The sequence below is a fragment of the Oncorhynchus tshawytscha genome, linkage group LG01 (assembly GCF_018296145.1).
Source record: "Oncorhynchus tshawytscha isolate Ot180627B linkage group LG01, Otsh_v2.0, whole genome shotgun sequence".
Taxonomy (NCBI): domain Eukaryota; kingdom Metazoa; phylum Chordata; class Actinopteri; order Salmoniformes; family Salmonidae; genus Oncorhynchus; species Oncorhynchus tshawytscha.
In genome coordinates this window covers 30671246-30679416 of record NC_056429.1, presented here as the reverse complement: position 1 = coordinate 30679416, position 8171 = coordinate 30671246, and positions in this window count along the sequence as shown.

Sequence of the window (8171 nt, the reverse complement as noted above, 5' to 3'; positions counted from 1 at the left end):
AAAACGTATGAACTCAGATTTGTCTCATTTTCACATATGTTGTAGCATAGACCCTATTTTACATTGTCTGAAGTTTTTGTGTTGTGTCCGCCATCAGATGAGACATACCATACTCTTTAATACAGGGTGGGTGCCATTTCAATCATAGAAATATAATTCATAGAAAGGACCTATCCCTTCAGAGACTGCAATTTAGCTGGTAACACCATTGACATTTTAATTCAATTTAATTCCACCCACCGTCGAATGTCAACACGAATGGGAATGTATTTTATAATGACCATATTTCTATGATTTTCTATGATTTCAATAGGTTTTGGGAGATTGACAGATTAATTTAAAACAATGGATATTCCAACTCAAGTCAACATTCTCTGATGTGTGGACCTCCAATCATCTTTGTGGTACCATTTGAAAGAGGACATTTCAATGTTATTCATATCAGCCAACACGACAAGAGAATGCTGTTTCTCAACTGATGGCAGGCACAACACAAACAACTGAGATGATGTCAAATGTGTGTGTGTGTGTGTGTGTGTGTGTGTGTGTGTGTGTGTGTGTGTGTGTGTGTGTGTGTGTGTGTGTGTGCCTGTGCCAATGTTTGTGTTGCTTCACAGTCCCCGCTGTTCCATAAGGTGTTTTTTAAGTCTGTTTTCTTTATCTAATTTTACTGCTTGCGTCAGTTACTTGATGTGGAATAGAGTTCCATGTAGTCATGGCTCTATGTACTACTGTCTGCCTCCCATAGTCTGTTTTGGACTTTGGGACTGTGAAGAGACCTCTTGTGGCATGTCTTGTGGGGTATGCATGGGTGTCCGAGCTGTGTGCCTGTAGTTTAGACAGACAGCTCAGTGCATTCAATATGTCAATACCTCTCATAAATAAAAGTAGTGATGAAGTCAATCTCTCCTTCACTTTCAGCCAGTAGAGATTGACATACATATTATTAATATTAGCTCTCTGTGTACATCCAAGGGCCAGCCGTGCTGCCCTGTTCTGAGCCAATTGCAATTTTCCTAAGTCCTTTTTTGTGGCACCTGACCACACAACTGAACAGTAGTCAAGGTGTGACAAAACTAGGGCCTGTAGGACCTGATTTTTTGATAATGTTGTTAAGAAGGCAAAGCATTGCTTTATTATAGACAGACTTCTCCCCATCTTAGCTACTACTGCATCATTATGTTTTGACTATGACAGTTTACAATCTAGGGTTACTCAAAGCAGTTTAGTCATCTCAACTTGCTCAATTTCCACATTATTTACTACAAGATTTAGTTGAGTTTTAGGGATTAGTGAGTGTTTTGTTACAAATACAATGCTTTTAGATTTAGAAATATTTGGTGCTAACTTATTCCTTGCCACCCACTCTGAAACTAACTGCAGCTCTTTGTTGAGTGTTGCAGTCATTTCAGTCACGATAGTAGCTGATATGTATAGTGTTGAGTCATCCGCATACATAGACACTCTGGCTTTACTCAAAGTCAGTGGCATGTTGTTAGTAAAAATTGAAAAAAGCAAGGGGCCTAAACAGCTACCCTGGGGAATTCCTGATTCTAACTGGATTATATTTGAGAGGCTTCCATTAAAGAACACCCTCTGTGTTCTGTTAGACAAGTAACTCTTTAACTCTTTATCCACATTATAGCAGGGGATTTTCCAGCAGCAGACTATGATCGATAATGTTAAAAGTCAAACAAGACAGCCCACACAATCATTTTATCATCAATTTCTCTCAGCCAATCATCAGTAATTTGTGTAAGTGCTGTGCTTGTTGAGTGTCCTTCCCTGTAAGCATGCTGAAATTCTGTTGTCAATTTGTTTACTGTGACATAGCATTGTATCTGGTAAAACACAATTTTTTCCAGAAGTTTACTAAGGGTTGGTAACAGGCTGATTGGTCAGCTATTTGAACCAGTAAAGGGGGCTTTACTATTCTTGGGTAGCGAAACTACTTTAGCTTCCCTCCAGGCCTGAGGGCACACGCTCTCTAGTAGTCTTAAATTGAAGATGTGGCAAATAGCAGTGGCAATATCGTCTGCTATTATCCTCAGTAATATTCCATCCAGATTGTCAGACCCCGGTGGCTTGTCATTGTTGATAGACAACTATTTTTTCACCTATTCCCCACGGACTTTATAGAATTCAAAAGTACAATTCTTGTCTTTCATAATTTGGTCCGATATAGTTGGATGTGTAGTGTCAGCGTTTGTTGCTGGCATGTCATCCCTAAGTTTGCTTATCTTGCCAATGAAAAAGTCATTAAAGTAGTTTGCAATATCAGTGGGCTTTGTGATGAATGAGCCATCTGATTCAATGAATGAAGGAGCCAAGTTTTTTTTCCCAAAATGTAATTTAAGGTGCTCCAAAGCTTTTTGCGATCATTCTTTGTATAATTTCTCTTTTTTCATAGTGCAGTTTCTTTTTTTCTTTTTCTTTAGTTTAGTCACATGATTTCTTAATTTGCAGTACATTTGCCAATTAGTTGGGCTGCCAGACCTAATTGCCATACCTTTTGCCTCATCCCTCTCAACCATACAATTTTTCAACCCCTAATCAATTCAAGGGGATTTAACAGTTTTTACAGTCATTTTCTTAATGGGTACGTGCTTATTAGTAACTGGAATAAGTAGTTTCATAAATGCGTCAAGTGCAGGGTCTGGTTGCTCCTCATTACACACCACAGACCAGCAAATATTATTTACATTATCAACATCACTACAAAACGTATTGTATGACATCTTATAGACAATATTAGGCCAAGCCTTTGGAACTTTGGTTATATGGCTATTATATTGTGATCCCTACATCCTATGGATTTAGATATTGCTTTAAAGCAAATATCTGCAGCATTAGTAAAGATGTGATCAACACATGTTGATGATTTCATTCCTATGCTGTTGTAACTACCCTGGTAGGTTGACTGACAACCACTGGTTATAGTTTGACGTTTTCTCCTGAGTGGGCAGCTTGATGATATCCAGTCAATATTTAAATCACCCAGAAAATATACCTCTATGTTGATATCACATACATTATCAAGCATTTTACATATATAATCCAGATACTGACTGTTAGCACATGGTGGTCTATAGCAGCTTCCCACAATAATGGGCTTTAGGTGAGGCAGATGAACCTGTAGCCATATTACTTCAACAGTATTTAACATTAGATCGTCTCTAAGCTTTACAGGAATGTGTTTCTGAATATAGACCGCAACACCGCCTCCGCTGGCATTTCTGTCTTTTCGGGAGATGTTATAACCATGTCTTGCTACCACTGTATCATCAAAGGTATATCTAAGTGAGTTTCAGAGATAGTCACAAGCAGATGACATTCATGGACCTTATTTATTGACTTCATGGACCTTGTTTATTAGGCTACATACAGTATGTTAATATGAGCTATTTTTAGCACTTTTCTGGGTTGCTTGATTGCTTTTAATGCTTTACTGGGAAGCTTATCAGAGGTAGACTTACTCATGTTATTTACATTGGAGCTGATAGTGCAGGGAAAGCTGCATAAAGTGGTATTCCTACTATTGCACACCGACTCAGTGCTAACAGTGTAACTCTGGGTTATAGGCTCATGATTACTGCTTACAATAGCTGTAGGATAAACAAATGTATTTGGTGAATTTAGGGGTACATAAATGAAATGACTTACATTGCGTTTGCCAATGCCCCTAAGATCATGTACATTTGATGCAGCATTATGACGACTCATTGTCACAATGGTAGGGATTAACTGAGTTGGTCTTGGATCAGAGGCAGTTGCAGAGGCAGTTGTGGCGGATACGTTGGATTTATCGAATGCATGCATCAAACTGTATGCGTAGACGGTTTGACAGAAATGGTAGCAGAAGGGGAATGTTGAATTTTTGTTGCACACATATCTAGATGATGCTGCATACCATTTTGCGCAATAACACTGTCGGTGTGATCGAAGCATAACCTACAGCATAAACTCGGCAAAAAAAGAAATGTCCCTTTTTCAGGACCCTGTCTTTCAAAGATAATTTGTAAAAATCCAAATATCTTCACAGATCTTCAGTGCAAAGGGCTTGAACACTGTTTCCCATGCTTGAACCATGAACAATTCATGAACATGTACCCGTGGAACGGTCATTAAGACACTAACAGCTTACAGGCGTTAGGCAATTAAGGTCATAGTTATAAAAACTTAGGACACTAAAGAGGCCTTTCTACTGACTGAAAAACACCAAAAGAAAGATGCCCAGGGTCCCTGCTCATCTGTATGAACGTGCCTTAGGCATGCTGCAAGGAGGCATGAGGACTGCAGATGTGGCAAGGGCAATAAATTGCAATGTCCGTACTGTGAGACGCCTAAGACAGCGCTACAGGGAGACAGGACGGACAGCTGATCATCCTCGCAGTGGCAGACCAAGTGTAACAACCCGTGCACAGGATCGGTACATCCGAACAACACACCTGCTGGACAGGTACAGGATGGCTTCAACAACTGCCCGAGTTACACCAGGAACGCACAGTTACACTTACCAGATGATCATTTGAAACTGAACTTCTTGTTGGAAGTTATTCTTGAAAAGGGAGAAGCTAACAAATTAGCAACAACATTCTCTTTGATAACACCTGCTGCAAACTAACTGTCAACTAAAGCTAGCTAACTAGACCGTGGGAAAACTACTGCTTGCTATTGTGCATTGACCTGTTGGCCTTCAAAGAAGGTAGAAGTTTCCATACCTTATTGTAAAAACAGTCCCACCCATTAAGTCAAAATGTGATTGGTTGATTCCATTGTCCCTCCAAAATGTTGCCCTAAATAAGTTGAATGGCAGATGCCTTTATCTAGCTTCTGATCGCCAATGGCTGATTTAGCTAGCTAGATCTTTCTCCTAAGAGACAAGCAATGAAAAATCTCTTCAGGGTTAACCCGTTCCTTTCCAACCAAAACTGAAGAGATTAAATCAGAAAACCTAGGCAAATAATAATATAATTATCATTATTATTATTATATTATTATAATCATTATTTTATAAATCCCTTCTTTGAAAGTGTAGAAGGCCCAGTGTTCACCACTGTTTGTGTTAGTAATAATTTGAAGAGTGGCTCTATTTTCCCTCAGCGTGTATTTTTTCACTATTCTGAATGTCTAAAGAATCCATTTGTTATTCTGAAAAATAATCACAGAAATACTGGTATATATAATAATCACAGAAATACTTGCTCGTCCGGTAGGGTGGCGTTGGTGTCCACGACGTGGCTGGCTTTCTTTTTGTAATCCGTGATCATTAGGAGCCCCTGCCACATACACCTAGTGTCCCACCCGCTGAATTGCTCCTCCACTTTGTCCCTATAGTTGTTTTTCGCCATCTTGATCGATCTGCAGAGGTCGTATTTGTACTGTTTAACCATACTATTGTCCCCGGTCACACCTTGCCGTGTTTATAAGCAGCATCTCTCTCCTTTAGCTTCCCTGCAAGGCTGCCATTGTATAGGATGAGCAATGACTAGAATACAGTATATGCATACATTATCGTTCAAAAGTTTGGGGTCACTTATAAATTCCCTTGTTTTTTAAAGTAAAGCTCATTTTTGTCCATCAATATAGCATCAAATTGATCAGAAATACATCGTAGACGTTGTTAATGTTGTAAATGACTATTGTAGCTGGAAACTGAAGATTTTTTATGAAATATCTTCGTAGGCGTACAGAGGCCCATTATCAGCAACCATCACTCCTGTGTTCCAATGGCACGTTGTGTTAGCTAATCCAAGTTTATCATTTTAAAAGGCTAATTGATCATTAGGAAACCCTTTTGCAATTATGTTAGCACATCTGAAAACTTTTGTTTTGATTAAAGAAGCAATAAAACTGGCCTTCTTTAGACAAATTGAGTATCTGTAGCATCAGCCTTTGTGAGTTCGATTACAGGCTCAAAATGTCCAGAAACAAATAACTTTCTTCTGAAACTCGTCAGTCTATTCTTGTTCTTGTTGAGAAGTTAAGGCTGTTCCATGCGAGAAATTGCCAAGAAACTGAAGATCTCATACAACGCTATGTCCTACTCCCTTCACAGAACAGCGCAAACTGTCTCTAACCAGAATAGAAAGAGAAGTGGGAGGCCCCGGAGCACAACTGAGCAAGAGGACAAGTACATTAGAGTGTCTAGTTTGAGAAACAGACGCCTCACAAGTCCTCAACTGGCAGTTTCGTTAAATAGTACCTGCAAAACACCAGTCTCAAAGTCAACAGCGAAGAGGCGACTCCGTGATGCTGGCCTTCTTGGATTAGCTGACACAACATGCCATTGGAACACAGGAGTGAAGGTTGCAAACAATGGGCCTCTGTACACCTATGTAGATATTCCATTTTTTTTAAATCTGCCATTTCCAGATACAATAGTCATTTACAAAATGAACAATGTCTACACTGTTTTCTGATCAATTTGATGATATTTTAATGGACAAAAAAATGTGCTTTTCTTTCAAAAACAAGGACATTTCTAAGTGACCCCAAACTTTTGAAAGGTAGTGTATAAAGTGGATAAAACAGTATGTTAACATTGTTAAAGTGACCAGTGTACAATGTCTCTATACTGTACATGGGGCAGCAGAACCTAAGATACAGGGTGGAGTACCGGGTGTTAGCCGGCTAGTAACAGTGACTCAGGTTCAGGGCAGAGTACCGGGCAGTGGCCGGCTAGTGATGTTTGTTCAACAGTCTGATGGCCTGGAGATAGAAGCTGTTTTTCAGTCTCAGTCCCGGCTTTGATACACCTGTACTGTCTCCGTCTGCTAGATGGTAGCAGGGTGAACAGGGCGTGGCTTAGATGGCTGAGATCCTTGATGATATTCTTGGCCTTCCTATGACACTGGGTGCTGTGGATGTCCTGGAGGGCAGACAATGTGACCCCAGTGATACGTTGGGCTGGCTGCACCACCCTCTGAAGAGCCATGTGGTTTCGGCACTGGAGAGAGAAGCTCCTTTCCTTCACAGCAACTCCACTCAACCACCAGTCACGGTCATGGAGCTTAGGGCATGAATAATACAGGAGTAGATAGTGTATATAGATGCACTGGGGCTTTAGTGGGCAGATAGTCTAGATTAAACACTGCACTCAAATCCACCAATCTGAACATGCTCTCTTTAGACGAACATCTTACCCTGTTCTTCTCACATTACATGATGATAACATTTGAGAGCCCCAGTGTCAACTAAATAGGCTACAATAAACATATTCAAACAATTATCATACAAAACTATAATTGAAATCATTCAAAATGATTAAAAAGTCTAAAACAAAATGATGAGTTACTGCAATTAGGTCCTCATTTCAAATTAAGACAGGGTTATAGCATCATGCACATTATATGACTATATTTGGCCATTGAGATTTATATGATCTAATTATAATTATAATCATTCAATGAGGGAATGAAAATGTTGAGGAGCTCACTCAGAATGACAGTGAAGGAGGGGAAATTAATTATATCTATCCGGAGTGGCATTACTGTGGTGCACAATTAAAAACCTAACAAATCTCTCCTTCTCCCTCAATCTCTCTGTCTGTCGTTCTCTCTATCTGTTGTGTCAATTTGTAGCATATATTGATGGATGTAAAGATTGTTAGCTATACCGACAAGGCCTGTAATTGCTAACAGGATCAATATCATACTGTGTGCCTATAGCTGCCCCGTATACAGACTCCTACAGTCCAATTGACTCACTGGGGTAAGGCTGAAAACAGAAAAGTAGTGAGATGTTTGTATGACACACTTTGACATCTAAGATGAAACACCGTCTAACAAAATGTAATATATTTTGAATTTATATTTGTATGTTTGTTTGTCTCCTGATCTTGACAAAACAACTTTTGTTATGCAATAATCATGAGAAAATGATAGATGCACTGGAGCTTCCACTAAGGAAGTCCAGAGGACATAGGAATGAAACAATTATTCACACTTTATGATCACAAGTTGTTTTGAGTTTTTTTTGTTGAGATCAAAATATCATGTTCTCATGATTATTACATAATAAAAGTTGTTTTGTCAAGGTCATGAGATAAACAAACATACAAATATAAATTCAAATATATTACATTTTGTTAGCAGGTGTTTAATCTTCGATGTCAAAGTGTGTCATACAAACATTCAAACACACAAACATATTGCGTTTTGTTAGGTTGA